This window comes from Bidens hawaiensis, unplaced genomic scaffold, assembly GCF_021521415.1.
Source record: "Bidens hawaiensis isolate Kalapana, Puna unplaced genomic scaffold, B.hawaiensis_p1.1 tig00014716_1, whole genome shotgun sequence".
Taxonomy (NCBI): Eukaryota; Viridiplantae; Streptophyta; class Magnoliopsida; order Asterales; family Asteraceae; genus Bidens; species Bidens hawaiensis.
The window spans coordinates 217,822-238,098 of NW_027492290.1; the positions used below are offsets into that span (position 1 = coordinate 217,822).

Below are 20,277 nucleotides of genomic sequence, written 5' to 3' on the forward strand. Positions count from 1 at the left end.
CATATATAGTCTAGATCAAATAAAAATTAAATCAGTGCTAACTGTGCAAATCAAGTGATGCAATTATATAAACAACACATTGTAATTATAATGTAGTGTAATTTAATTACGACGTAATTACATAATTGCACTACATGTGTGTGTGTATGTGTGTATAAGAGTAAAGTGTCATTTTCGTCCTTGTGGTTTGGCAAACAACGCGAATTTAGTCCAAAAAGTTTGTTTTTTGCATATGGACAATCCACGTTTCCCAATTATTGCCAATTATATCCAAATCACTAACCCTGTTAAATTAAATCGTTAAGTCAGGGCACTATTTATTTATTATATGAGTAAAGTGCCAAAATAGTCCATGAGGTTTGGTCTTATTTGTGAATTTCGTTCAAAAATATTTTTTTCACAATTAAACCCTCAATGTTTCCTAACCATTGCAAATTTCATTCAAATTATTAACTTGGTTTAAATTCAACGTTGTGGCAACACGCCGGTTCAAGCAAACAATTCCACTCTAATGAAACACCCATTAAAAATATTCATTACTAGCCTTTGTAGGAAATCATAATAGTATTACTAAGGGCCACTGTTGAAGCAAAACCATAATAAGCACAAAAGCGCGGGCTATCCACGCACAAACCCTGTCAAAACCCCAAACTCCAGCGCTAGGGTTTGTTTTTTCACGTCATTCATTCGATAATCGAGCTTCAAGCTACCTCCAATGGCGACGACGAAGTCCGTCGAAGCCTCACTGTGGTGGGACCCCTTCACGGACCTACTCACAGATCTCGAAAACCTTCCTCCGTCATCCGAACTCCCAATTTCTCTGGTAAATTTCGCTCAATATTTTCAAACTTCAGTTCAGTTTATTGTAATCTCCGCACTTTCAATTGATCGAGTTGAATGCGTGTGTTTCAGGCGAAAAAGTTGAAGGAAAACCATTTGTGGTTATTGAACTCTGTATCGATGTTTAAACTGCCTAATCACAAGTCCAAAGCGGCGTTAGATTCTCAACACGTTCAAATTGGCTCATACCGGTTGACCGTGCAGGCCGAGTTTAAAGAGCTGGCACTGAAGATTAGTTCCTCATTGGTCAGTTTAGCTGATACATTTTTTTAATTGTTTTTGTAGTTAACCTAATTATGATTAGCCTACATTGTTATAGTGAATTATGTTATAGAATAGATGAAATGGCTCTATTATGATCTAAATCAAATATGAATATGCAAAGTTCTAGTCATAGTTATCAAAGGCGCTAGTCGCACTCAAGGCGCAAAAAAAGTGAGGGCCTAAGGAAAAAAAGCGCACTTAAATACAAAAGGTTAAAATATATTATGTATTAGAAAAGCTATACCATTTTTCATAAAATAAACAAAGGCTAATATATAACGTTTAATATTATCTAATTAGTACCAAAACTTGATTAACAAAATGTTTAAAGTACAGTACTTAAATGTTCAAAACATGAAAACCAAAGGTTCAAAACGCAATAAGTAAAGCTTTATATGATCATTGTTCTTGATCCGTCATGACATCATCAATACCAATAGAGGTGTCGTCAATTTCAAGAAGCAAGGGCCTAGGAACTAGAAGCGCGTATATTGGGCCTTGCCTGGAAAATGGGCCTAGGCACAAGAAGCGAGGGCTTTTAATAACTATGGTTCTAGTGATAATATTATGTGCAACCAAGATGATTGGTTCTCTAGTAAACACAAAATTACTGGTATAGTTATAAAATATGCAAATCTGTCAAATAGCCTTCTTTAGGGATAAGGATATTGGTTAGTAGTCTCCTCTTTTATTGCTTAATGATTGAGTGATTAAGCATCTTGTGGTGTTCATGATATTTAGCTTTGAGATTTTTTGAAGTCTTATGTTTGTGCATTACTCACATGTATACTTATGTAATAACCTTGGACAACACAGGTCAAACATATGTCTTTTAAGGTTTTAAGTTTTGCTTCAATGTCATTGTAGCCATTAGGAGTACTTGTGTTGACAACTTGACTTGTACTAGAACTATAATTGCGCTGGTTTTATGGATCTTTGGATGCATTATATATCTTGTTCGGGTTTCTAAACAAATAAAGGCTGATACATGCTATCTTTTTTGTCTGATTATAGCACTTTACACTTCACAACCGTCATTGTAATTTTAGAATCTGATAAAGAAAATTATATGAACTTTTGTTGTAGGGTTTGGATGAGGTGCAATCTTATATACTCGTTGAAAGGTCATGTGAAGGTGACACGCCTGATATTGCAGCTCTTGAGCCACTTCGTTTGGTTAGTTTTTTATTCTTCTTCATGTTATCTTTAAACAACCAAGTCAGGCATATGCACACAGATAGGTAGCATGGTTGCAGTCTTGTAGGAGTTTATGTAATAACTTACATTCTTTACTGAGTACTGCATGACATCCACTAAACTTGGGCATTTTTGTTTATCAAACAATGTTGTTAGATAGAGAGGGTGTGCATCACTTCATTACTTGGCATGCTTAATATGTAGAAGTAAAATGGTGAGTTTGCTGTTACTGTTTGGTGGTTTCTATATATCCTCTCATTTGGATTTTTAATGGGTAATAAGATAGCACTTAAAAGGTTTTTTAAATGGTGGTACTGGTGCTTCACTAGGTACATGTGTGTACTTCTGCATTTTTAATTTTTTAAGGGTATAACAATTCAAAGAATTCAAATCAAACCTTAAGGCGTTGATATTCACTTGTACTGCCCAGAAGTAGTCACAACATCTTATCCAAAATGTGCTTTGCTTGCTCTATAGATGTTTTGGGTGAAGTGTGAACACGCTTTATGTTTATAACCAATATGGTCCAATGAAGGGTTACTTTTCATACATAGAGTGTATTAGGTGGGCCTACACTGATTATAATACCAACTCAGTCATAACTTAATTCTTTTCTATGCAATCCTCAAATTGAGGATTCGAATAATTAAGATAACAATCTTCATGAATTGGCAAGAAAACAAACACTGTGAATCCGCTTGCGGATGTTGTCTGCAATGCTAATAGAAGCAAAAATTTGTGAAACCTTGCCTATCTTGTTTAAGTTGTTTGCAAAGTATAGTTAATGTGATCAATGAATCAAGCAGCTTTATATAAAGTAACAATCTGACTTTGATATGCCTGGTGTTTCTCTCTCTTTTTTTTCTTTTCATTGCCCAGAATGTTATGATTCAGTATTACATTGAGCGACAGTGTGTGTTGAAGTGTATCCGCCATCTTCTCATGCTATCTTGTAAGTCCATAATCCCCGCTTTTATAACTTTTTATTAATTAACTTAAATGCATGTAAGCATATTGTTGAACTCTTTATTTGTGTATACTGTCTTGTATCCATCATACATAAATCATTTGGTGAAATTTTTTAATTTGTAGTTATCTATTTCTGATTCTAAGACAGGACAGGCAGTATTTTATGTTTTACATTGTTTTTTATGATCACCTTGTTCAGTGTATGTTGAAGATGGCTCAAAAGCCGATTCTTCTGTGAGGGAGATGGTGCTGAAGCTGATTTCTGATGGGTTGGAAACCAAATTATTATCTGTTATCGAGAGTCTATTGTCTGCTACTTATCCTGAAAGCATGGTAAAGTTATACTTTTCTGGTTTGTTTCTCTCATTGATGTCTTTTTATATGGATCTTTCTTAGTTAATATACAGAAGTTAGTCACTTAGTCCCTCAATCCTTGAATAAGTTTCAGTTAGACGAGACACAATTATAGAAAGGTGCAGTTAATATAGTACAAGTAGTTAGATGCTAGTTTTGTCTATCATTATTAGACATAGTTTATTATTATATTGTATTATATTAGAGGGTCTAGAATGTAATATTGTATTCTATCATATACTCTCTTAATGTACAGATTACAATCACAATAATATACAAATCTGTTTTACAAGTTTAACTTGGTATTAGAGCTAGGTCAACCCTAATTCTGCCGTCACCCACCACCCAGCAATAACCCTTCAATCAACGATCTTCCTGTGTACCTCAACCTTCTTTTTTTTTCTTTGCTGAATTTAATCAGTCCCTACAATGACTGATCTGGTGGCATTCTCTCAATCCGAAAAGACAATTCATAACTCTCACAAGTTTGGATTTACCTTGTCTCCGACCAATTATGGTTTTTGGAAGACTATGATTCAGCCATTCTTAATAACCAATAATTTGTTTGGCTACATAGATGGCACAATTCCATCTCCTTCACCCTCTATCTCGGTTACATCCTCTTCTGGGAAAGACAAGGAAGAGGCCCCTGTACTACAACAGATTCAACCCAATCCCCAGCATGCTATTTGGGTCTCTAATGATGCTCATATTCGCATGCTTGTGCTGTCCACAATCTCTGAAAGCTCCTTCCAGCATGTTCAGGGTTCGACATCCCGGGATCTTTGGCAATCTTTGGAACGTGCCTATGCTCCTCATACGGCTTCCAGAGAATACACTTTGAAGACCCAACTTCTTCGAATCGAGATGAAGAATGATGAGATGACTTCTGCCTATCTAACTGGGGCTCAAGAATATGCGACTGCACTCGCCAATATTGGCGAACCGATGAAAGAAAAAGACATTGTGATGCTTGTGATCTCAGGTCTTCGTGAAGAATGCCATGGACTGAAGACAACCGCTCTTACACGACAATTGGCTTTTAACGAACTACATGCGTTATTTGCTGATTATGATTATATGCATAAGAAAACAGAGGCTGATCTCCCACCGACACAAGCTTTTACAGCAGCTCGCAAACCAGCTGCTCAGGCCATCACCGGTTTGTCTGGCTCGTTGTCCCAATCTGATGCAATTCATGCAGTCCAACAATTGGCTGCCCAATTAGGGTTACAACTACAGTTGCCTTCATTTCAGCTGCCACAAGCCCACTACACAAACCGGAACTCAAACCGTAACCAAAACAATCGACAAGGCAACGGTCGGGGACGTGGCGGTCACAACAGCTATAACAACCGTAACAACAGGGGAGGTAATCGAAATCAATTAATTTAATTGGGTGTCTAATCAAAATATTGTTTATGGCACATGCAACAGGTGTGGCATCGGTCATGTACCGTCTGAATGCCCTAATCGTGACCCTGCCACTTTCTGCTCAAGACAACAACCATCTGCCAACTATGCGGAACATAGCTCACGAACTTTCAACAATTGGCTCCCGGACACCGGCTCAAATAACCACGTTGCAGTGGATCTCTCTAGCCTCGATAACTCTGAAGCCTACCATGGTGATGACAGTCTTCATGTTAGCAACGGTAAGGGTCTCCCCATTTTGCATATTGGTTCTACTCGTTTTTCCTCACCCGCAAAAACCTTTGACCTTAAAAACATACTTCATGTCCTTGAAATAAAACAAAATCTCCTTTCTGTCCAACGTTTTTGCCTTGATAATAAAGTTTTATATTGAATTTCATGCTACCTTTTTTGCTGTGATGGACAAGTTTACACACACTACCCTCCTCACGAGTCCAAGTAATGGGGTTCTTTACTCCCTCAAGCTCCCGCGGTTACAACCCGTGTCTAAAGTATCCTTCTCCGTGGTTCATGCCTCCACATCAACTTGGCATCAAAGACTGGGACATCCTCATCCACAGCTTTTGAAGTCAATGTTATCTTTTTATCATTTACCTTTACAAAGCAATGTTTTTAGCACTGTCTGTGATTCATGCTATATTGGAAAATCGTCTAAATTATATTTATTATCATCTAATTTTAAGAGTTCAAGTATTTTGGATCTTATTTTTTGTGATGTTTGGGGCCTGCCCCTATTACGTCCTTTTGAGGGTCATAATTAATTTTTGTTGTGTGTAGACCATTTTTCTAAGTTTATGTGGATTTTTCCATTCTAAAGTAAATCTGATGTCTTTGGAATCTTCAAGCAATTTATCACTATGGTTGAAAGACAATTTAACACTAAACTTAAGTCTGTTCAAAGTGATTGGGGTGGAGAATTCCGAAGCTTGTCTGCCTTTCTTACTACCCTGGGTATCGCACACCGTCTTTCGTGTCCACATACCAGTGAACAAAACGGCATTGTGGAATGTCGGCATCATCACGTTGTCGAAACAGGTCTCACCTTATTAGCCCAATCACACGTTCCACAACGTTTTTGGAATTTTGCCTTTGACACAGCAGTTTACCTAATAAACCGTATGCTCTCCCGTACAAATTCATCTAAATCTCCATTTGAACACATTTTTCACCATCCACCCGACTACTCCTTTCTACGGGTTTTCGGCTCTCAATGTTTCCCATATCTCCGCCCCTACAACAAACATAAAATGGACTTTCGGTCCACCCCGTGTGTTTTTTTAGGTTACATTCCTACTCATCATGGTTATTGATGCTTCGATCCACAAAGCGAACGCATCTATGTGGCACGCCATGTTCGTTTTAATGAACACAACTTCCCATTCTCCACACAATCCATCCCATGCTCCCCATCTCAACCTACAGATATGTATGTGTCCTACTACCCTACCATTCCGCCTGCACCACCTCCACCGCCCTCACCCTCTGGTCGTCCACCTCTGATCCATACTTACGCTCGCAAAGCCAAACCTGTCAAAACCTCCACTACCGACACTACCTCCACGGCTCCTACGACCTCAACACCAGCCTCACTATCCCCGCTCACTGACTCAACTCAACCAGCCCCCACAGTTACACCGCCCCCCCGGCCATATCAGCCCCTACGGCTTCTACAACACCCATTCCAACTACCGCCAATGAACCAACTTCTACAGCCCAGCCTCCACCCCGTCAACGCCCATCAAACCTTCGCCAAAATCCAAAAACTACAAAGCCTTTTAATGCAACATCTTTTCACTCTACCACCCTTAATCCTGATACCGAACCTACCTCCTTTACTGTTGCTAACACACATCCTAAATGGCGTCATGCCATGGCTGAAGAATACTCGGCGTTGATGAGAAATCATACATGGTCATTGGTGCCTTGTGCTCCGGGCTCTAATATTGTTGATTGTAAGTGGGTTTATAAACTCAAACAGGACCAAACAGGAGCTATTACACGTCACAAAGCTCGTTTAGTTGCAAAAGGTTTTCGACAACAACCGGGCATTGACTATCAGGAGACTTTTAGCCCGGTTGTCAAGCCTACCACCATTCGTGTGGTCCTTTCTTTAGCAGTTGAACAAAAATGGCAACTACAACAACTTGATGTTCAGAATGCATTTTTACATGGTGAATTAAACGAGACAGTGTATTTACAACTACCACCTGGCTTTGTTGACCCACAAAGACCTGATCATGTTTGTCTATTACATAAGTCTTTGTATGGGTTAAAACAGGCCCCTCGCACCTGGTTTCAGCGGTTGTCTACAGCTCTTCGCGGGCTTGGTTTTCGAGGTTCTAGGACGGATCCTTCCTTATTCATTTATTCATCCGGGGGCACTCTTTTGTATCTACTTGTCTACGTTGATGATATTATTTTGACAGGTAACAACCCCTAGGCGATTGATAAAATGGTACATAATCTTAGCAGGTCCTTTGCGGTTCAGGACATGGGCCGACTCCTATTTTTTGGGTATTGAGATTATTTACCAAGGCTCGGACATCATAATGTCACAACAGAAATACGTTCTGGAACTATTACAACGTGCAAACTTATCACATGCTCAACCGGTTGACTCACCTATTACAACAACTGCCAACTTGGCGTTGGGTAGCCTCCCGTGTGAGAACCCGGTAAAATATAGACGGATTGTTGGTGCTCTTCAGTACGTAACACTTTCTCGTCCCGATATCACTTATGCAGTCAACAAGGTCTGTCAATTCATGCACTCACCAACCGAAAATCACTGGGGGACATGCTATATATCTTGGGTCGAGCCTTATATCTTGGGCTGCGCGGAAACAAAAGACTGTCTCACGATCATCCACAGAATCTGAGTATAAAGCTCTAGCTGATACGGTTCTTGAACTAACATGGTTACAAGCACTCTTGCGTGAGCTACGTGTTCCAGTCAAATCAGCCCCAACACTGTGGTGCGACAATCTTGGTGCGACATACTTGTCAGCAAATCCTGTCTTCCATGCACGTACAAAACATATTGAAGTGGACTTTCATTTTGTTCGAGAACTGGTTGCTCAAGGAAAACTCTCGGTGCAGTTCATCTCTACAGAAGATCAGATTGCAGATGTTTTTACAAAGCCTCTACCCTCTCAGCGATTTATCTACTTACGGTCCAAGCTAAGGATAGCTCCCCGGCCTTAGCTTGCGGGGGAATATTAGACATAGTTTATTATTATATTATATTAGAGGGTCTAGAGTGTAATATTGTATTCTATTATATACTCTCTTAATGTACAGATTACAATCACAATAATATACAAATCTGTTTTACAAGTTTAACTATCATCCACCTATCAAAAATGTGTAAATTAGACAAGGCATCAGTTTCAGGAATGTGCAGTTGATACATTATAAACTGTTAGATGCTAGTTTTACCACAATGAAACGCATACAGTTTATAGGAGCGTGCAGTTAATGCAGTTTATTGATATAGTATAAATAAGGGTAAAGCGGGATTTATTTTGGACAGAGAGTGATTTTTTTCGTCTTTTTTTTTCAGGAGGTTGATGTTTTCACTTTATGGGCTGAAGAGATGCTAATTGAAGACAATTTGATTCTGGATATTCTTTTTCTTTCTTATTATGAATCATTTTGTACATGTGATGGTAAACAGTGGAAGAATTTGTGTTTGCTTTATGAGGTGTATTTTCTATCTACATCTACTGCTTTTTGATACTTTTCTGGTATGGTATGTAAATCAATATTGTTTTAATGCAGAGGATGATATCTGGATCTTGTAACTTTGGCAAACTGGCCATATCAACTGAAGCTGTGAAATCTATATATCATGCTAGAGTGCAACTGCTACTTATTCTAATAGAAACTCTTTACCTTGAAAATATTCTTCAAATGGTCCATGATGAGACCCCTTTCAGGTTCAAACTTTTTAACCCTGGTTTAATTTTTAAAGCACATAATGCTTAGTATGTTGAGATATTGTGCTATTGTTGTAACATGTGATGCGTGTCTAGCAACAACGGATTATGCAAGTTTAAAATCTGTGAAGTAATTAAATATTATTGCTAGTTTTAAATCAAATCAACGTTCTCATTTTTTCAATTAATCTATCATAAAAACTAAACTCAAATAGCTATGAATAATGAATCTATACTTGTATACATAGAACCTCAGCTAACCTCTAACCATGAGAAACTAACTCAGATTTCTCACGTTACTAGTCCTTGCAAATCTGACAGATAATATGCTTAATATGTTAATTACACTGAGGGGGTGTTTGGGATTGCTTATTTTCACTAACTTATAACTTATTAACTTTTTGAAAAGTAATAAGGTGTTTGGGATTGCTTATATTGTGAGACGAAAAGTTTCATAAGTTACAATGTTGTAGCTTATCAACTTAATGAAAAGTTATAAGGAGGTAAAATACGGAATCCCAAACACCCCCTGAACGGTCTTTTTATGCCAAGGAAAATGCCATAAAAAACCGACATGCTTTCTGTTTTTCTTTCCTCATAAAAGTTTCTTAACAAATTTTCGCACATAAAAAACCTACTTTCTATTTTTTTTTGTAAAAGTCCCTTAACATTATTTTGCACATAAAAGTCTCCACATGTTGAATGTGAACAAAATTGTATTCTTTAAACTTTGTGTAAGAATGTAAATATGTTGAACCCCGAGCTCGACTAGGCTCTAGCTCGGTTTGTTTTGACTTCGGAGAGCTTGAGCTCGAGCTTGGCTCGTTTCGAGCTCTTTTTCTAAAGCTTGAGTTTGGCTTGTTTTGAGCTCTTTTTCTAAAGGTTCGAGCTTGGCTCATGAGTCGTATTTTCAAGCTCGAGTTTGAGCTCATAATGGGTTCAACTTGTTAAAAGTTTATCAACAAATGCTTTTTATCGTTATTTTAATGTAGTTTGGAAATTAATGTTTTCATGATTTCATCCATTCGTAGTTAATATATATACATATATATGTGTGTGTGTGTGTAACATGTTGATTTTCACACTATAATTACACTATGTTATATATATATGTATATATATATATTATGTATATTCAAATTTAACATGTTAAGGGACTTTTATGATAAAACAAAAGGCATGTTGGTTTTTAGTTATGGTATTTGTCCTTTGTGCAATTACTCATGTGATTTGGATTAACTATCAATAAACCTAATTTCAAGCAGAAGTTTTCTTGTCATGGTACAATCTACTGTCTCATGTGTGTCTGTTGCATTTATAGATCCTATATCTATTTACTACTCACAATAGAAGTACTTAACCTTAAAGAATCATTACCCAAATACATGCAAGCGATATCTACAATCAAATCCAATTTGAGTTTAACCTAGAAAAAATCATAACTTTAGTACACAAGGGCTTGTATCATCAAAGCAAGTAACAAAGATCTACTGTGATAAACATGGAATCAAGAAAGCTACTACATTGTTCGTGACTTTCATCATCTCACGTGGATCTATACTTATACGCAAATATGAAGCTATTAAGTATCAAATTCGACATTACCATCAATAAAAAAGTCTAAACTGCAGGGTTATTGTTTTAAAAAAAATGTATAATTTTAGAGCATATCAACATGCTGATATTTAAATTATTTCTACCAGAATTGTGTTTCTATGTATATTCAGTTGTTTAAAAAGTTCGTGTTGAAATTCATTGCAGTCAGGGAAGTATTTCTTTTGCTTTAAGTGATATTCAAGAAGTGGATGCGATTATTTCTAGGCTTGACCCATTTGAGACGAAAGAAGCAGGCCCATTAATTTTGGCCTGGGCAGTGTTTCTGTGTCTCATTTCATCTCTTCCAGAAAAACCAGAGAATAATACTATTATGGTACACCAGCTGTTTTCAGTTGTTCTTTTATCCACAATGATTGTATTTTGATAAATCGTAACCATACTTTGGTTTCATATTACAGGAAACCGATCACGTGGGTTATGTTCGTCAATCCATCAATGCTGCATCATTAACTTATTTTGATGAATTTCTTCACAGTGATCTCCTGAAGGATTCAGAGGTGGGCCATTCTCTCATTTTGCTTAATGTCTCTACTTAAGTTCTTATACTAATTAGCATCATGTAAATTAGTAAAAACTACAATGCCGTTTTTGTTAGGGCCCAATTGCGAGTTCTCGTAGTGTTTTGAGGACATTCATTTCTGCTTTCATAGCATCCTATGAGATCAGTCTTCAGGTAACTGGTTTCATTTGGCATTACATTCAGTTAACAAACAAAGATGTTGTAGTTTGTGTTGCATATTTTTTATATCACAGTGACTTCTTTGTTGCAGTTAGAGGATGATAATCTCAAACTGATATTGAACATTCTTGAAGAAATCTACCGAGGAGAGGTTTGGCTATCAACCATTTTTGTGGTTTATGATTAATTTTTCCATTCTATTGTAAGTTCATTTGACTTGGTTGACTTTAATGATACAGGAATCACTTTGTGTTCAGTTTTGGGACCGAGACAGTTTCGTAGACAGTCCTATTCGTTGTCTGCTTTATAACTTAGAAGGTGAATTCCCGTTCAGGACTGTGGAACTTATTAGCTTATTATCAGCTCTCTCTGAAGGAGCGTGGCCTGCAGAATGTGTGTGAGTACCCAAATGGCCCTTTTTAGTTTATTTAGAATATGATCGTTTTCATATACATGTTATGCCTTTTTAACCTATGAACAGGTATAATTTTCTTGATAAATCTGTTGGGTTGTCTACTTTGGTTGAGTTAAGAGGCGACCATGGGATTGCTAATAACTCAAGAATTGTTGAGACTCGATTGCCACTGTGTGTTCCGGGATTTGAAGGTCTTCAGATACCAAGGGATACACTGGGTCATGTGTTAAAATTTGTAGATGATAACACCGCCCTTGTTCGTTGGGAGGTAAATTTTGATTTGTTTGCTCACTTTTTAGTAATTGGCTATATGTTCTATATTGTTACCTGGTCTATGCTTATTTTTGCATTATTTTTATGAAGTACACACAATCTGGAGTTCTAGTGCTGCTTTTGCGTGTGGCACAAGAAATGTATCCTGATGGTTCTGAAGAAGTACTTGTTATCCTTGATTTGATCAGTCGACTTGTCACTTTTAACAAGGTAAGTTATACGGTAGTCTTCTTTAAACTTATTTTTATCTTAATTTGCCAAAATCTGGCCCAAAAAACTTTTTTTAATTTCTTGGAAACATTGTAGCCCATACAAAAGCTAGTAACAAAGTATTTTAATAATGTTTGTTCTAATGTTGTAATTGAGAGTATATTTGGTATAGCTCTTGGTTGATTGTTTTGGCATCAAGAACAATAACCTTATTGGCTATAGGCAGGCAGAATTTGATTAATATATTCTTACTTTAATTGAGATTTTCATTAACAATTTACAAAACAGCTATATATACAAGCATTGTGCAATCTTCTGTAGTCTAAAGGTACTTTTACAGTGAGCTCGTGTGTTTTATGTACAGGGTGTGTGTCATTCTCTGTTGAGTATTGGTGATACTTTTCATGACAAAGATAGTAGGTACCTAACAAACTTTCTTTTTCATTTTTTTTCTTGTTATCTAATCAGATATGTCTTCTTGTCATTTATATGGTTATATCTCGTGTTACGTTATTTTTTAATAAAGGTTAAATGTGGCCGAGATAATATGCACTTTGATCAAGAATCTTTCTTCTAACATTAATGGAGCACTAATGATGTCAAGAGGTGTTAACATTCTAGCTATGATGTTAAACTGGTAAGATTTTCAATTCTTTTCTGTTCATTGGTACTTATTAGGTCTTAATTTTTGTTATTATTATTGTATTTCAGCTCCCCATCTCATGTCACTCCAACTATTTTGAAGACCAATATTTTTTATGTTTCTTCAAGGACGAATTCTTTTAACAATGGCCCTGATGGATTATTAAGGTGTGATTAGTTGAGATGTTCACATGTGTTTCACCTATTGTATTGGATAATATTTTAACCTATTTTATGTTGGACTTTACATGTGATGCGTTTTTTTGATCCAGTGGCTCCTGGTTGCTTTCTGGAAGACTTGCTAAATTACTAGTTATCGACTGTGAGCATAATGACAGTTCATGCGCACTTGCAGTATCAGGCATGCTACATGACCTTAGTCAAATAGTTAAATGTTTCGATTTGACTTTTCAGTATTCTTTATTGCAAAAAAAAAATGAATTTTACAGTGTTGGAGTTCACCATTCAGTTTTTGGAGAGGGGGATAGAAAATGACTTCTTATTGGCTCTTACCGTTTTCTGCATTCAGTATATTCTTTTAAATCATGAATATTGGAAATACAAAGCGAAACAATCTCGTTGGAAGGTGACATTGAAGGTATTTCTGATGAATCGACATGTTTTAAGAAATTATTAACAAGCTTCTTAAATTGCTCATTTCATTACACATTAAGACAATTATTGATTATTCTTTTAGGTGCTTGACTTTTTGAAGACGTGCATTGCGTCAATTCCACATTTTCCAAAAGCGGGAGAAGTTATTCGTGACTTATTGCTATCTGATTCTTCAGTTCACAATGCTCTTTTTCGCATCGTTTGTATAACGACACCAACTTTAGAGGTTTGCTTTGATATCCCTTTGTACCCCATTTGTTGACTTCTGGTCAAAGATTATAATCTCACTGACTTCTTGCAGAAACTTTATGTCAGCCGCATGTATGATCTAACAGAAATCGAAGGATTACAGCAAGCAATTTCCTCCGTATTGGATATTTTCAGCTTGATTTCTGATCTTTATAAGGTCCATTTGAATATATTATTTTAATTTATAGTTAATTTCTAGTAAATTATGCAATTATAAACTGATGTTCAGTCTTACTTTATTTCTAGGATACTTCACCTGGCTACCAAGTTTTTCATCAAGCAGTGATGTCATCCTCTACCAAACCAATTCCTGTGGTTACAGCTATCATTTCTCTTATATCATTCTTCAGAAATCCAGTAAGGGAGTACAAATATACAATGTATTAAAAATATTAAACAGTTAGTTTCTTATTTTAATTTTTAAAGTTGTAACTTTATAAACAGAAGATCCAATTGGGTGCTGTGAGTGCTCTCTCTATGTTACTCTTAACGGTTGATGAGCTACAACCATACGCATCGGGAAATGCATGCTTTGGCATGGATGAAAAGCAGGTAAAACACTTTTATATTTTTCAACGGTTGGTTATTTATATTATTTATACCTATTCTAACTCTTGCATGAATGATTTATCAGATTGCAGATTTTAGGAATTCTATTATTATGATAATAAGTGACCGATCTTTTCCACATGAAGATCTCATTCTCAATACGTTTAAGATGCTCGCTTCAGCAGCATATTACCAGGTTTGCATTATTTATTTATTTGCTTGTTTGCATTTGCGTAAGAATCGATCAATAACTTAGTTGATGTGGGTTTGTTCACTATGCAGCCTGCTTTTTTTGTAGCACTAGTTGATTTAAAGGATAGTACAACTGAAGATAAGTCTATCTCTGTGGGACCCAAGGGAGAAAATATACTTGATTCTCTTTGTTTGTATGTTGAAAAATCCCCTGAATTGATAAAAAGGTATGACTTTTAATAATTCTGATACTTAATGGTCCCACCTCTAAAAACTTATTTTTATTTTATCACCAGTCATCCCAAAATACTTCTGAATTTTTTGGACTTGTTGCTGGCATTATGGCAAGGAGCTTCCCAGTTCATTAATATTCTGGACTGTTTGAAGAAGCCAGGAAATTTTTCTAAGAAGTTGTTTAGCTGTATTGAAGATCATCATTTTTCGAGTTCAGACTCGTTAATCTCATCATACAGATATCAATGCCAGTCTAACATTTTGCAAATCATGTCCCTCGAGATGTTTTTGCAAAACAAGTTATCGCACGCCGAGATTATTAAAAAAGGTATTGCTGGGAAAGCTAGTAATGGTGAAAAAGCAGAAAATGTTCCAAAAGATATACTATCTAGCTGGAGCAAGAACTCGGTTCTGAACAACCTCATAAAGTCATATGTTTACTGTGAATATGACAATGAGAAGTATCTTAAAGGAAAGGTATTCCCCTTTAGCATAATAACATTTTCTAAATCACTATGTTAAAACTTGTCTCAGTTATGGTAGGTATTCACACTTTAGTGTGCTTTCAGTTTGTCAAACATTATGTTAAAACTTAACTTAATTATGGAAATTTTGCAGGTTTCTGCTGCTCTGTTCTTTGCTCAAGCCTTTTCAAAGTTAAGAAATGGTCACACGGGGAGTTTGTCTGTATCATTAGTTGAGAAAATAAGCATCCTGGGAAAAAAGGTTTGTCCTTTTTCATGTTTGTTGGTTTATCATATCTGTCTTGCTGTAGCTGTACACACACACACACATGTGCGCATCCATTTCATAACTAATTATATATTGAGAACTGTGAGATCTATATAAACTCTTGTACCATATATTATATAATTTGACTAAAATGCAAATAGATTTTAATATTTTTAAGATTTATTTTTGAAATTGTAAAATTGATAGTATATTATTAAAATGCACTTACACCATATGCACACATATATGCATATGTGCATATTTTTTGTTTTAAATTCATGAGAGAGAAAATCAAAGAAGGATGGAGAGAGACAAATATTTATTTTTAATTTTAAAATTTTCATTGAGGCAAAGTGTGTACGCCATATGCAAGTTCTCGCGGCTCTCTAACATACTATTGGTTCTGAAAAGAACACGGCACACACACACACACAAACTTTGTTGTCAAGTAACAGCTTTTCTTCATATTGCAGTTACTTGATCTACCTGCATTTTCTGAGTTGGTAACTCAATACGGACAACGAGGTTACAGGTACAATTACTGCCATATCTCTAATTAAGCATGTTTTCTGTGAGTTCAATGTTCTCCAACTGTTTTTAACTGTTTATTTTGCACTAAAATAAACATATTGTACTTTGTTGCATATCATTTGGCAGTGAAAGGAAGGAGCTAAAGAGTTTAATATTAAGTGACCTATATTACCACATGCAAGGAGAATTCGAAGGCCGTAAGTTAGAACATCAGCTATTTAAACAACTGTTTCAATTCCTTCTAGAATCCACGTTGTTGGAAAGTTACAAGACCAAAGATGTCGGTAACTTGTCAATTCATGATAAGGATGTCTTATTATTCGACCACACCCGTCTAGGAAAGGATTTATGCTTAGACTTATGGGATATTTCAGAATTCAAAGATTCGAAAACAGTTGCACAAACAATGTTGACTTGTTTGAAAGAAGTCAACTCTATGTTGCTACTCAGTAGTTGCAAACTTTCTGCTTTGAAGTCATTAGCTACCATGTTGCCTATGTATGGTGAAAATGTAAGTCCTCATTTAAAAAAATATATATATATATATTTCATTTTTTTTAATATTATTTCTTTTGTTTTTTCAAGGTTACAAATGGTGGAGGACTTTCTGAGCAACTAATAAGTTCTTGTGTTCAACTTATATGTCAGTCTGTTGACCAAGCCACAGAATCATTGACCTTTGACTTTCTTGCAGCTCAAGTGGAATTACTTTACAATTTTATCAAATTTGTGGAAAAACAATCTTTACCATCTTCAATAGTCGTTATAAAAACCATGGGGTCCACTTTAAAAACATTAAAAGACTTGAAAAACCCGTCATCTGTTGACCTTAAACCCACAACCAACCTTTTACTCACACTTCTTCTCTCAACCATTGGATCAATCAACAATGAATCCGAGGCATCAGATCTGTATTTAAGGCTTCTACCAATTCTCTGCAACTTCACTGAACCAAATGACTATTGTACCCTTTCGTTGGCTACAATCGACTTATTACTGAAGCGCATTCAGTCACCTACTTTATGGTTTCCCATCATCCAGAACCATCTACACGTGCAAACTATCGTTAAAAAGCTTCATGCTAAAGCGTACCTACCGTCAGTTCCGGTGATACTAAAACTCTTTTTAACATTTTCACACGTGAAAGAAGGTGCCGAGATACTAGCTAACACTGGATTCTTCTCGTCTTTAAGGGTGTTATTGGAAAACGGAAACGAGTCTGAAAAGGTGGAAACCGAAAATCCTGATCGTGTATGGGGTCTCGGATCGGCTGTCTTGTCGATGATTATTTACTCGTTAAAGGACAGCTATTCATCTTTTCCTGATATGGTGGATTATGTCATTTCTTGTTTTATAATGGAGAAAGCAGATATAGTTTCTAATTGTTTGACCATGCCAAACTTCCCACCCGATATTATTGACCGAAAAAAACGAGCGCGTTCTCATAAAAAACAACCAAGTTTGACTGGTCTTAAGGAAACGCAGCATACCCTTGTGCTAATATGCGTGCTAGCCAAACATCACAACGTGTGGAGTAAAATAATAAAAGAAATGGATCCACAGTTACGGGAAATGAGTATTCGTTTACTATCTTTTATCAGTAAAGGCCCGCGTTTTGCAGAAAACAATCGGGTTGGTTCGTTACTTTGTCATCCAGTTCTTAAAGAAGAGGTTGAGTGGGACAAGAAACCGTCTTTTGTAAACAGCAAAAGTGGCTGGTTCTCTGTTTCTTCTGTTGAAACGTTATCATCATCGACTGCACTTGTGGTTGTTAAAGACACGCCAGGTGGAAACATTTGTGTTCCTCATCAACAATGTTTTCAGATATGGTTGCAGTTGAGGTTTACAGAATTGCGTTTTATCTTCTAAGTTTCTTGTGTCTGCAAGCTGCTGCTGCTGCCAAACGAGCCGAGGAATTAGGGTTTGTTGATGTGGCTCATTTTCCTGATCTGCCCATGCCTGATATCTTACATGGTTTACAGGTACTCGGTTTTTTATCACAACTGGATTTTAGTTGCTGCCTTGTAACTAATGGAATTATTGCACTTATTACTGGTATGTAAGTTGACTTTGTGTCAACTCATCATAATTAGGGGTCTAAACGAGCCGAGCCAAGCCTAAGCTCTTCTAACTTCTAAGCTTGAGTTCGGCTCGTTAAAGTTAGAAGAGCTCGAGCTCGGTTCGTTTCGAGTCTTATGCTCGCTGTTTTCACGACCGTACCGGACGGTCGCTCCAGGAACCGTTTGAACCTGTTTAACCATTTTCCATTTGAGCAGCCGATTACGGGTCAGACCAGTGAACCAGATCAGGTGGTCTGCCTGGATTTCCATTTTTCCTTACGGAATCTTATTTTATTCTTCATTTATTACTTGAGACTTCATCTTTTATTTATGTATTAATATATATAATTAAAGTGGTAAATTCACACCAAAACATAAAGTATTTTTATATTATACACACACACACACACAAATATATATAGTTTAAAATTTTGTATTATTTATGATGCCTTCCGGTTAATGAATGGGTAAGGCGACCGGATCGCTGTCTGATCTGGTTATGTAAACATTGCTTATGAAGTTCAAGTGCGACTGGTTAATTTTGAAGCTCGAGCTTGTTTTGTTTATTATCAGCTTAATGTTTAATTATTTTATTTACATGCAATTGAAACTTTATATATGTATATTATTTAGTTTTTTCATAAATTTATACACAATGATATTTATCATGTAGTCATACATTTATTACATATAATTAAAAATTATTATGATCATATAAATAATGGGCTGGCTGGTTAAGCTCGGTATGTGAAGCTCAAGACTGAAGTTGGTTTATTAAACTAGCTACAATTTAGTGCTCGAGCTTGTTTTAGCTCATCTCAAGTAGTTCACAACGGTCAGTTGATAACTAGTTTTTGTTATTCAAAAAACAGGATCAAGGAATTAGTGTTGTCAGGGAGTTATGTGAAACCAACAAGATGACATCAGAAATAAAGAGTGTGTGCATCTTACTGTTACAAATAGTTGAAAAAAGTTTATATTTGGAATTCTGCGTTTCACAAGTTTGCGGTATAAGACCAGTACTGGGACGGATTGAAGATTTCTCAAAGGAAATCAAATTATTGTTTGCAGGTACTTTATTATTATTATTATTATTATTATTATTATTATTATTTTTATTATTATTATTATTATTATTATTATTGTTATTGTTATTCTTATTATTCTTATTATTATTACTACTACATGCATCTGAGTTGAATTGTTATAATGCAGCAACTACAGGGCATGTCTTTCTTGAAGAAACAGTTAAGTCGTTGAAGCAAATAACATCGTATGTGTACCCGGGATTGTTACAGACTGAAAGGTGCTTGTGATCCAACTTTATGTTTCGATTTTGTTGATTTGAGGATCATTACTGATCAATGGAGAAGAAACCGTGTAAACTGTTGTAGGTGTATTTTAAGGATTATTTTATTGATAGATATTATAATAGCTGATACTTTGGTATGTGAAAAATGGTGGTGGTGCTTGAGAATTGGATTCTATGGCGTTTGGAGTGGTCTAAGGGAGAGATGCCTTTTGTGAATGGTGGAAATGTAAAGTGAAATGATGCTTTTCCTTGTATTACGGATTACGTGCCATTGTTTTCCATGCCATACCCACACTGTTCAATCATAATGATAATAAAATTCTGAAATTGAAATGATAAAAAGTAAGAACATCTCCATCCCGGGATCGCAGAGCCGTTCGTGACCCGTGGACAGAGGCCCTTTTAAAGGGCAGGGTTGGAGAATGCGAGTGTGCAAGGGCGGGTTCCGAAAAGAGTAGGCCTGAGTTTAGTTTATTTTTTGTTATATTTTTTTAAATATATATATATATATATAAATTATCTTTTTTAGGTTTAAAAAAGTTGGCAGTCAAATCATCGTTAAAATATTTTCTCAAATAGTATATGTCTATATGTAAATCAATTATTTTTGTTATTTTTTGACACTTGATATTTTAATATTTGTACTCTACTTAAAGGTTATAACACTGGAGCCACTTCCCTTTGCTAATCCAGCCTTCAGAAAAACAAAAAAAGGAATCATGATGAACATGAAGATATATGACTTTAAATCATTATTTAAAATGAAGACACAATCGAAACTTCAAGTGAATTTGTCGCATACATTGTCATAATCTTAATTTGTGTACGAGGCAACCCAAGTAGGCGGCAACATCATTGTGTTAACTCTAACTTTTTTAATTAGTATATATAAATTTTCATAAATTACAGTTATTATATTTGTTATTGTGTTAAACTTGAATTTTAATTTTTTCTACCTGGATCACCCTTGT

The 20,277-nt window shown here is 35.9% G+C and overlaps 1 pseudogene across 1 annotated transcript; it reads left to right on the top strand.

The window, feature by feature from the left end:
* Positions 1–691: 691 nt before the first annotated feature.
* On the top strand, positions 692–19,310 carry LOC143547403 (uncharacterized; annotated as a pseudogene). Its single transcript, XR_013137764.1, has 32 exons — positions 692–823; positions 913–1,086; positions 2,191–2,280; positions 3,181–3,253; positions 3,470–3,603; positions 8,621–8,761; positions 8,839–8,996; positions 10,758–10,926; positions 11,012–11,110; positions 11,209–11,286; positions 11,384–11,443; positions 11,532–11,689; positions 11,774–11,975; positions 12,071–12,190; positions 12,555–12,610; positions 12,717–12,827; positions 12,902–13,000; positions 13,105–13,193; positions 13,282–13,430; positions 13,530–13,673; positions 13,749–13,853; positions 13,943–14,053; positions 14,141–14,248; positions 14,331–14,441; positions 14,528–14,664; positions 14,734–15,148; positions 15,290–15,397; positions 15,877–15,935; positions 16,061–16,445; positions 16,520–17,916; positions 18,867–19,065; positions 19,210–19,310. The product of XR_013137764.1 is annotated as an uncharacterized LOC143547403 (transcript).
* The last annotated feature ends 967 nt before the right edge of the window (positions 19,311–20,277 follow it).